The 11,427-nt window shown below is 47.6% G+C and overlaps 1 protein-coding gene across 3 annotated transcripts in view; it reads left to right on the top strand.

The window, feature by feature from the left end:
* Nucleotides 1-6,525: 6,525 nt before the first annotated feature.
* Nucleotides 6,526-11,427, top strand: part of ZNF592 (zinc finger protein 592) — a 51,697-nt gene continuing 46,795 nt past the window's right edge. For all 3 annotated transcript variants that reach the window (XM_069466583.1, XM_069466581.1, XM_069466584.1), the window contains exon 1: nt 6,526-6,587. The gene's annotated coding sequence lies outside the window, so the exon portion shown is untranslated. The remainder of the gene's footprint in view (nt 6,588-11,427) is intronic.

The following is an 11,427-nucleotide window of genomic DNA, read 5'->3' as shown; positions in this document are numbered from 1 at the left end:
TAGCCCAGGCAATAGAATAAGACCCTGTCTCATTTGAAAAAAAAAAAAAAAAGAATCACTTCCCTAGCTCAGACTCCAGCTCAATATTTAACCAAATGATAAAATGGTCCCTGTTCTGGCCCTCATCCATGGCTTGGCATAAATTAATCTTTCCTGCCCCTGCCCCTGCCCCCGCTACCTGTCTTACCTGCTCTCTTGCTACCTCTGCTTTTTTTTTTTTTTTTAATCTCTAGAAATCTTGGTTTTCCATGTTCCCTTAAGGTCCTTGGACCTCTGCTTAGATGGTTTTTACACTGTCAGATGATCACACACCTGTTAGATATTCTGGCTTTGCCCTTCCGGACCCACTCTCCACCTTTCTCCACTCTGTTCTTTACCTCCAGAGGCTGACCTTGAAGGACAGCACCACCTGGGCTCATTTGCCCTTAGGCTTCCTGTTGGGTTCAGCCAGCGGGAGGTCCTGCAGGAGATCTGAGAGAAAGAAGAGAGGCAGGACTGTGTTCCTCTAAGCTCCCATCAGCCGTGCGTCTCCTACAGCTACACAAGCCCTGGTAACTGTTCTACCTCTTCGCCCCTTCAGGCCAATGGTTGGGAATGGCTTCCCAGCAGATGCTAGACCCCAGGTGCTTCATTGTCCCTTGTTGGTTTCCCTCACCCCTGCCCACATCTTTGTACATTGTCCCTTCATTAACTCTCTTCAGTTCACATTTAGAGCAGTCCATCTATTTCCTCTTGATCTTGGCTGCTATAAAAGCAAAAATACACAATTGCATATTTTTAAGAAAATTAAGATATGGTTCACAAAATTCATTTTTTTTTTTTTTTTTTTGAGACAGAGTCTCATTCTGTTGCCCGGGCTAGAGTGCCGTGGCGTCAGCCTAGCTCACAGCAACCTCAAACTCCTGGGCTCAAGCGATCCTCCTGCCTCAGCCTCCCGAGTAGCTGGGACTACAGGCATGTGCCACCATGCCCGGCTAATTTTTTATATATATATATTTTTTAGTTGTCCAGCTAATTTGTTTCTATTTTTTTTTTTAGTAGAGACGGGGGTCTCGCTCTTGCTCAGGCTGGTCTGGAACTCTTGAGCTCAAACGATCCACCTGCCTTGGCCTCCCAGAGAGCTAGGATTACAGGCGTTAGCCACCATGCCTGGCCAAAATTCATCCTTTTGAAGCATACAATTCAGTGGTTGTTAGCAAATGTATCTTTTTTTCACCAGCAAATGTATCTTTTTTTCATTTAATATGTAGTCCAATGTTTTTCATGTTACTCCCTTGGCTATGTACTCAATGTTAGATTATACAATGTTGCATACCACCAGTTACTTAATCATTCATTAGTTTCCAAATTTTCACTATCACAAATAATACCATAATAAATATTGTGCATGTGGCCCATCCCTTTTGGGGAGGATTATTTCTCAAGGAGAAGTTTCTACTAGTGATGCTGATGAGTCAAAAGAGAGTCACATCCCTATTAACGCTCTACAGAGTACTGTCAAATTGCTTTTTAAAAGGATTATACCAATGGACACGGCCACAGCTTTCTCTGAATATACCAATTTCATCATCTCATTAACACTGGGAAGTACATGAGGTAAGTATATTTTGCAAATGTACTAGGGAGTCTTACCATTTGAACTTCTTTTTTAAAATTTTTGATTATTATGGACACATAATAGCTTATCTTTCATTTGAATTTCTTTGATAGCCATATCAATCCTAAGCCATTTAAAGCTGTTTTTAACTAAATGAGACTGTAGGAACTGTGATTTTGAGGGGATGCGGTAGAGAGGAGGTAAAGAGATTTGTTTTCCAACATTCCTCCTTCTTCACCCAGCTCCTTCCCTTGCTTACATATCAGTTTTCCCTCTTCAGTGAGCTGTGCTTCTTCAGGGCTTACTGTAGTGTCCTGACTATCAAGAAACATTTAAAAAGTGGGAGTCCACTTGCTCAAGGCTTCTTGGGCATGGCTTCATGTTAAAAAAAAAAAAGAAGAAGACATTAAAAGAGTAAAAAGTGGGTAAGTGATGAAGGAAGAATGTTAAGATTTATGCACACGGAGTTGGTCATAATGGTCTATAAGCATTAACTGCTGTCCTTCTAATGGACTGTCTGGAGTCATCACTTTCCATTCCCTCCAAATAAACATGTCACTCCTGCCCATGGCCTGCTGAATGCTTGGGACTAGGGAGTTACTTCAGGAATACCTATACACTCCTTCCTACCAGTTGAGTTAGGTACCTAACAAGAGTCTGTTGTGTTTGGCCCTAAACCTTCTCATGGCAGCTGTATTCCAGAGTGTAATTAATTTAATTAAAATTACATTAACTGATGAAACATATGCATCAAAAGAAAGAGCTGTTTCTATGACGTGTCAGTTGATACTTTGGAAATATTACCTAAAGACCAGTTGAAATTACTATTAAACCAGATGTGAGTGAGACAACTACAAAATGTTTTTTTAATAAGGAGCCTCTGCTTATATTGCTTTGTAAGAAGTTTTAAGTCCTCAGTTAACTTTAAAGAAACAAATTCCTTGTTCAATACTTTATTATACTGAAAAAAATTTAGAAAGCATAGAAAATGCACCATAGATATGATCAATGCAAGAAAAACAGCTTGCGGGCCAGGTGTGATGGCTCATGCTTATGATCCTAGCACTCTGGGAGGCTGAGGCAGGAGGATTGCTTGAGGCCAGGAGTTTGAGGTTGCTGTGAGCTAAGCTGATGCCTCAGCACTATAGTCAGGGCAACAGAGCGAGACTCTGTCTCAAAAACAAAACAAAAACAAAGACAAAAAAGCAAAGAGGTTACATGAAGATTTACTTCAAAATTTATCACGTTGTCAGGGCATGGCACTATAGCCTGGGCAACAGAGCAAAACTCTGTCTCAAGAACAAAACAAAAACAAAGAGGTTACATGAAAATTTACTTCAAAATTTACCACCTTGTCTGGACGTGGTGGCTCATGCCTCAGGAAAAAAAAAAGTATTCATAACAAAATTTATCACCTGCACAATTGAAACACCAGTGGTTCTTTCTGACCTGCAAAGTACGATGGGTTCAGCTTGGCATTCAAGGCCATTGTTGGGGTTTTTTGTTTGCTTGTTTTTTGAGACAGAGTCTCACTCTGTTGCCCCAGGTAGGATGCAGTGGCATCATCACAGTTCACTGCAACCTCAAACTCCTGGGCTCAAGTGATCCTCCTGCCTCAGCCTCCCAAGTAGCTGGGACTACAGGTGTGTGTGTGCCACCATGCCCGGCTAACCAAGACCATTTTTAGTATACCCCTACCTTATCTTCCCAGACTGATTCCTCTTCTTTTCTCCTACACATCCTGTGCTCCAGTTAAATGAATTTTTTGGTGTTCCCTGAACTACTCCATCCATTTCCCACTCTGGGTCCTTGATTGTACTGTTCCTTCTGCCTGGGACAATCTCCTTACCTAGCCCATCTCTGCTTGCTGAAGTCCCATGCATACCTCAAAGATTCATTTCCAATTTCCTTTCCTGAATCCTAGTATTTTTGTTTTTCTTTCCTTTTTGAGACAGAGTCTCTCTCTGTTGCCTGGGCTAGAGTGCCGTGGTGTCAGTCTAGCTCACAGCAACCTCAAACTCCTGGGCTCAAGTGATCCTCCTGCCTCAGCCTCCTGAGTAGCTGGGACTACAGGCACATGCCACCACGTCTGGGTAATTTTTTCTGTTTTTAGTTGCCCAGCTAATTTTTTTTCTTTCTATTTTTAGTAGAGATGGAGTCTCGCTCTTGCTCAGGCTGGTCTCAAACTCCTGAGCTCAAGCAATCCTCCCGCCTCGGCCTCCCAGAGTGCTAGGATGACAGGCATGAGCCACCTCGCCTGGCCCCTAATATTTTTTTCTTTTAAATTCCATGGCTATCTTTTTAAAAATACTTTTCTTAAAAATATTTTAAGCCTAGGCGGGGTTAAATCCCAGCACTCTGGGAGGCCTAGGTGGGAGGATCATTTGAGGTCAGGAGTTTGAGACCAGCCTGTACAAAAGTGAGACAGCGTCTCTACCAAAAATAGAAAAATTAGCTGGGCATGGTGGCATGTGCCTGTTTTCTCAGTGACTTAGGAGGCTGAGGCAGGAGGATCACTTGAGCCCAGGAGTTTGAGGTTTGTGGTGAGCTGTGATGACGCCACAGCACTCTACCTGGGCTGAGAGAGTGAGACTCAAAAAAAACCCCCCCAAAACAAAAAACATTTAAAAATCTACTTAAAAATACTATTTTCCCTGCTTCCAAGAGAAATATAAATGAACTGCAAAAATAAGAAGATACAGAAGTCACAGAAGAAAATAAAAGCCCCATTTTAAAATCTATGCATATATATATTTTTGTGTATTTATATATTACAACTTGTATCATTTTATAATGTGCTCTTTTTTTTTTTGAGACAGAGTCTCGCTCTGTTTCCCAGGCTAGAGTGAGTGCTGTGGCATCAGCCTAGCTCACAGCAACCTCAAACTCCTGGGCTTAAGCGATCCTCCTGCCTCAGCCTCCCGAGTAGCTGGGACTACAGGCATGCACCACTATGCCTGCTAATTTTTTCTATACATATTTTTAGTTGGCCAGATAATTTCTTTCTATTTTTAGTAGAGACGGGGGTCTCGCTCTTGCTCAGGCTGGTCTCGAACTCCTGAGCTCCAGCGATCCACCCGCCTCAGCCTCCCAGAGTGCTAGGATTACAGGCGTGAGCCACCGCGCCCGGCCCTATAATGTGCTTTTTAATTAAAAATATAACTCATATCGTTACACATTTTTGTTCACCATGATTTTTAATGGCTACAAATGAACTCTATTAAACAATCATGTAACATTAGCCATTGTGCTTATTTACATGTAGGGTGCAGTATTTGGGGGGAGTATAAATGGGGTGCTAACCAGGTATGATGACAAATTTCCTGAAAGAGAATATTTTTTGAAAGAAGAAATTGGGGCCAGATTTAATTAGGAGAAAGTAAGTTCCCCATGAATCTCTGGAGATATTGGCAGGTATACCAGGTTTCCCATATTAAGTGGTATAGGGGTTTGAGCCAATTGTACTTAAATTTTAAAGGACAGTGACCCCAGCTGACCTACAGATGACCTTGGGGGTGAACCAGCTGCTGATCCATGGAAACATGCGCGCCTCTCTACCTCAAAATATTTCTATATGCACCCTTTAAATCTTGCAGGAAGAGGAGCACCTCTTCTCTTATTTCTCTCCCCTTTCCCCTCTTCCCATCTCCTTTTCCTTTTCTGGGATCTTGCATCATCAATTATCCTATCTCTTATCTCTCACTCTCTCCTCTCCCTCTAATGGGAAAAATAAAAAAAAAATCACCTCTCTCTTTTACTATCCCTTGAGCTACAGGCCTACTTTTCTCTTCCTTTCAGTGCCAAACTTCTGTTAAGAATCCTCACCCTTTACTGCCTTCATTGCTTCATCACTAACATACTCCTTACCCAAGCTGTCAACTCAGCTCAGTGCCTGGTGCACAGCAGGCCTGGGCTGAATGTTCCAGCCCTCTTGCAGACTGGCATCTTTTTCCTGGTTCTTCAGAAGGCGTTTCTCCATGGCTAGCAGTGGGTACGCGCCACCAGTCGGCAGAGCCGCATCTCTGTGCTCCCACACCCTGATTTTGCAGGCCCCTTAATGCTACAGACCCCGTTTCCAGGTACACTGGGTCCTTGGAAGGTCCTGCCCGCCCTTTGCCCGCCTTTCCGAGTCCTTACCCTGCCAGTCATAGCTTCCCCAGTAACCCCAAGAGATCTGCGAGGCACGCCAGTCCTTCAACTCTGTTTGCCGCGCGTCCCTCGGTTACCCTGAGGCAACACGTCATGTCAGAGTGCCCCACTCCTCCAGAACTGCGTGAATATCCTTATGTCCAGCAATGGCCATTTAGGACGCATCTGTGCGCGAAGCTCACACGGCCCCTGCTTCCTCGCACTTAACAGCCGTTAACCAGGCCCCACTACGCGCCAGATCTAAGTGCAGAGGACGCAGTCCCGGGTCCCGAGGCGCTCACCGCGGGGGCAAGACAGCCGCGTAGGCAGATCCTGTCCCTCTAGCGGGCGGCCTGGGCCCCTACTGAAGGTCCCCTGCCGAGAGGCGCGTCAGAGGGCAAGAGGCCCAGGTCGCGAGCAGCGGCCGTCGGCGCAACCGCGCAGGGTGCCTGGCGGCACCGGCGGCGGCGGGGCCCGGGCAGGGCCGGCCGGCGTCGGGGGTCCTGCATGCGCGGCGCCCGCCCCGCCCCGCCCTACCCGTCGCCGCTGCCGTCGCCGTCGCCGCCGGGCCTGCGCCGCGCAGCCCGCCTCGGGCGGGAGGCGGGAGGCCAGGCCCAGGCCTGGGCAGCCCCTCAGCGGTACCGCCCTGGGCCGGTGCCCAGGTCCGAGTCGCCTTCCGCCTCCTCCCCACCCCCCGCCAGCGGCCCCAGCCAGGTCCCGCCGCCAGTCCGGCTCCCGCCCCCGCTCCGCCCCCGGAGCCGCAGCCCCGCCCGCCACCGCCGTCGCCATGTTGTGGATCCCGCAGCCGGCGCTGGGGACGCGCGCGGACGAGCCTGGGGCCTGCAGCCGCCACCGCCGCCAGGTAAGCGTCCCCCGCGGGCCGGGCCGGGCGGGGCCTGCGGGCCGGGGCCGCTGCCGGGGCAGTCCAGCCCGGGCCTGGGATGAGCGGACCAGGACCGAGCCCGAGTCCGAGCCCGCGCCCGCGCTCGCGCCGCGGCCGGGCCCTGCAGCCTGGCGGACCCTGTCCGCCGCCAGAGGCGGCAGCCACTTCCCCCGACCGCCGCCTGGCGGGCCCCGGCCGCCACCCCACCCCGCCCCCGTAGCCCGGCCGCCGGCCCCTTCCGCCGCCGCGACCCGCCGCTCCCTGGCCGGCCTGGCACGCCGCTGTCCTCCCTGTGCGGGGTGGGACGGGCGGCCGCCGTCGGCGACAGCCGGCGGCCCCCCGCCCGGGCACGGATAACGGTGCCACTTTTCCCTGCTGGGACGGCCTGTCAGCCCGACTGTCCCCGCCGCCCGAAGTGCTGGCGCCGTCATGGGACAGACACTTCGGGGAACGACCTTCTTTGGTGCCCCTCAATCCCCACCCCCCACGCCCAAGTTCTGACCCTGGGGAAGGTTTCTCCTGGATCATACAGGTATTCTTGCTCCAGAGTTGGGGTCCTCAGGGGGTGACCAGGCCTGTTGATCAGGGTGGAAATTGTCTCCCTGCAGGGGCTCTTCCTGTTAACCAGGGGGTAAAAGGCTCGGTGTGACCTGAGGGAGGACAGGGGAGCGTCTGCTGGACAGATGGCCTCCTGGCCTTGGATCAGCGTTTGTGAGGGGGAGGGGTCCATTTGACCTTAGGTATGCCTGCTCCTGGGAAACGCAGGATTATTGAAGCTGTTTAGGGATTTTTAAACCATTTTTTCAGTATGCTAGAGATGGCATTAAAAGTCCTGGATTGGGATAAATCTACAGGCCCACCCAGGAAGGCATGTTTGGCATCCAAGACTAGCATAGAATAGGACTGACAGTAGGAGAAGGGGACTCGTGGGATAAGATACTGTTTGGCCTAGGGTTTGCCCGTTTGTGTTCAGCCCTGTAGGGCCTGTAGTGTGCTTCTGTCCCGTATACAGTGTGATGAGCACAGAGGACGTGGACAGATGCCTGACCTGGTAGGTGCTTGATGGGATTTCAGGGGTCTGTTTCCTCAATCTCACAGGCACATTACACAGTGATAGAAGAGGAAGCATGGTGGCAGTGCATCTATTTTGACTATCTTCCAAGCTTTCCACTGGTTATGGCTTTCATTTGTTCAGTAAATTTTTACTGAGCACTTATTATGTGCTGGGCACAGAACTAGGTATTGGGGATATGGTGGTAAACCAAAAGCACATCATATTTTAGTTGGTGGAGCTCTTAGCCTATTGGGAAAGTCTAATAAATAATCATGAACATTTATTCAACAACAGATATTTGTCAACAAATATGTGTCAGGCATTGTTCTAGATGCAGCGAGCACAAATAGCTGCCCTGGTTGGGGGGAGAAGACAATACATAAATAATAAAAATATAGGCTGTTAAAAAGTGCTAAGTGCTAAGGAGCAAAAACAGGGAAGGAGAATCTTAGGTATCGGGTGGGGGTGCAGTTTACATTAGGATGGCCTGGGAAGTTGTGCTAAGAAGGTATCTTTCGAATAAAACTTTAAAGGAAGTGGTAAACTAATAATTTCAAAATGGTAATGAATATAAGGAAAGAAAGATGAAGAGAGGGGTAAGAAATTAATTTGAGTTGGGGGCTCAGGGAAGGCTTCCCTGAGGAAGTGATGTTTAGGTCAGAGACCCGAAGGAGGGTTAAGAGTTAACCATGTGTGGAGCAGACTCTAGCAAGTTGGAGGAAGTGAAAGAGGCCTATGGGGCTGCAGGGGGAAAGGGAGAGGGGAGATTAGTCTGTGGAGATGTGGGCCAAGTCACCAGGGCCTTGGGGGCAGAATGCCTGCCCTCCTTAGTTTGGATTGTATCTCCAGTGTAATTAGGAACCTTTGAAAGGTTTAAGGGAATGACATGATGACATTTACATTTTAAAAGGTCTCTGGCCCCTGTGCAGGGAATGGGCTTTGAGATAAGCAGTTAAGGCAAGGCTGTCTCTGTTGAGCGGCCTAACTACCTGATCTGTTTAGAAAAGCCTCAAGCAGTCTGGGGGAGATCCTTAGCCTCTGTGAGTCTGTATCACTCAACTTTTAGGAAGACGGAGGAAAATGAATTAGCACTTATGGAATACCTGCCAGGTGGGAGAACCAATTTTAAAGACTTTTGCATACATTGTTATATTTAACTTAATCCTCAATACACCCTAAGAGGAAGAGGTTATCATACCCATTTCACAAGGAAACAAGCCCAGAAGGGGTAGATGACTTATCCAAAGCCACATTTGTAACATAGCTTGGATTCAAGCCCAGGTCTGCCTGATTCCAGAGCCCACTGGCTCTGGAGCCAGACTACTAAAGTTTGTATTTTACTGCTGCCACTTGCTAACCAAATGATCTTGAGTTACTTAACCTCTCTTGGGCCTCAGTTTCCTCATCTTATTTAAGATAAAGTACCTGCCTCATAGAGTTGTTGTGCAGATCAAATTAAGCCATGTAAATAGTTTAGCATTTAGTCAAATGTTAGTTGCTATTATTTAAATGTTTCAAATATCCATATGGCCATGCCTCTTGGCCATATTGTGGTCATTTTGTATGAAATTTTATTTATGTATGAATGCATGCATGCATGCAGGCAGGCGGAGTCTTGCTTTGTCACCCTGGCTAGAGTGCAGTAGTGTCTTCATAGCTTGCTGCAACCTCAAACTCCTGGGCTCAAACAATCCTCCTGCCTCAGCTTCCCAAGTAGCTGGAACTACAGGTGTGTGCCACAGCGCCTCGATAATTTTTTCTATTTTTAGTAGAGATGGGGTTTCACTTTTGTTCAAGCTGGTCTCAAACTCCTGGCCTCAAGCGATCCTCCCAGAGCGCTAGAATTACAGGCATGAGCCACCATGCCCGGCCAAAATTTATATTTAATTCTTGAATTTTGTGTGACTCTCTTTTTTTGCCCCTCCTATTATTTTTAACTTTTTTTTTTTTTTTTGAGGTAGTGTCTCACTCTGTTGCCTAGGCTAGAGTGCAGAGCCATCATCATAGTTCACTACAACCTCAAACTCCTGGACTCAAGCCATCCTCTTGCCTCAGCCTCCCGAGGAGCTGGGACTACAGTGTGCTTTATCACGCCTGGCTAATTTTTCTATTTTCAATAGAGACAAGGTCTTGCTTTTGCTCAGGCTGGTCTCAAACTCTTGACCTCAAGCAATCCTCCTACCTCAGCCTCCCAAAGTGCTAGGGTTACACGCATGAGCCACCATGCCTCCTATTTTCTCTTAATAACTTAATGCCATGTTCCATATGATCAGTTGTTCAACACGGATCTCGCGTATCACAGTTAACACTGTGCAAGAACCTGCAGGATATATAGTGAGTTCCTTCCCTCCAGGAGCTCAGGGTGTCCTGGGGAGGTCAGATATTTTAAAGAGCTGTTGGGAGCAGTAAGAACTAAATGCCTGGATATGTAGGGAAGGCTTCAGGGAGGAGGCAACTTTTGAACCAGGCTTTAGAGGAAGAATAGGAGTTTTATAGGCAAATAAGATTAGGCAAAGGACAGTAGAGAGAGTCATAAATGTGAAAGCATGGAGCCATGAGCGGCCCCACTGTCTGGGGATGAGGCTGGAAAGCTGAATTGGGGCTATGAAAGGCAGGTCAAGAAGTTTGGATTTTATTCTGTAAGCCATGGGAGAGCTACCAGAGAGTATTAGATACATCAAGTAAGTACCTCCCATGATGGGTGTTAGAGAGTAGAGATAGATGTCATCCTGGGCAGCTTTTTTGGGGGGATTGTGGCATGGGAATCATTGTGCTTTGGAATCTGTTTCTCAGCTTTGTAGACTGGAAATTCAGTTTTGTAGAGCACTCAGAGCTGGTTGGGTCCAGAGACTGACTCACTAACCGAACTTGGAAGAGACTGATGAATAAACCTAGCGTATAAACTGACCATGAGAAATGAAACTGCACAATGACAGATGTTTCTGTCTTCTGGCCATTGCTCCCTCATTTCTGGCCAGGACTGGGACATACTAACAAACAGTTGCTGCTCAATTCCTGTTTGTTTCTCTCAGGTTCCTTGAAAATGAACCCTTTCTGTTAACATAATCTTTCCTCAAGCACTATTCAGTGTAGTCAACAATGATTAGTAATTTATAGAATGGATGATTCTGTATCATTTGGGTAGGGTCCTGTGTTTGCGAAACTCAAGGAATAAGAAGAATAACTTAGAAATGAAATATCAGAAAAAAGCGTTCGGTAGAATTAGGTTAGTGGAGAAGGTATGCAGATTCTAAGTGGTGTGGGTAATTTTGTGGCTAAGCAGTGGTTGTGGGCAGATGCACTGGAAGTTGTTCTGGGTGGGAGCAGAGGTCTGTGAACTCTTGGAGGGTACAGGGAGTTTTTGATTGCACTTGAATGAGAGACTGGTTTAGAATCTTTGTCTTCCTACACATTGGAGACAGAAAAGAAATTAAGAATTCCTAGCTGGGCGCGGTGGCTCACGCCTGTAATCCTAGCACTCTGGGAGGCTGAGGCGGGTGGATCGTTTGAGCTCAGGACTTTGAGACCAGCCGGAGCAAGAGCGAGACCCCGTCTCTACTAAAAATAGAAAGAAAATTAGCTGGACAACTAGAAAATACATAGAAAAAATTAGCCGGGCATGGTGGCGCATGCCTGTAGTCCCAGCTACTTGGGAGGCTGAGGCAGTAGAATTGCTTGAGCCCAGGAGTTTGAGGTTGCTGTGAGCTAGGCTGACGCCACAGCTCTCTAGCCCGGGCAACAGAGCAAGACTCTGTCTCAAAAAAA

This window comes from Eulemur rufifrons, chromosome 3 (genome assembly GCF_041146395.1).
Source record: "Eulemur rufifrons isolate Redbay chromosome 3, OSU_ERuf_1, whole genome shotgun sequence".
Lineage (NCBI taxonomy): Eukaryota > Metazoa > Chordata > Mammalia > Primates > Lemuridae > Eulemur > Eulemur rufifrons.
This window is presented reverse-complemented; position numbering and strand designations above follow the sequence as displayed.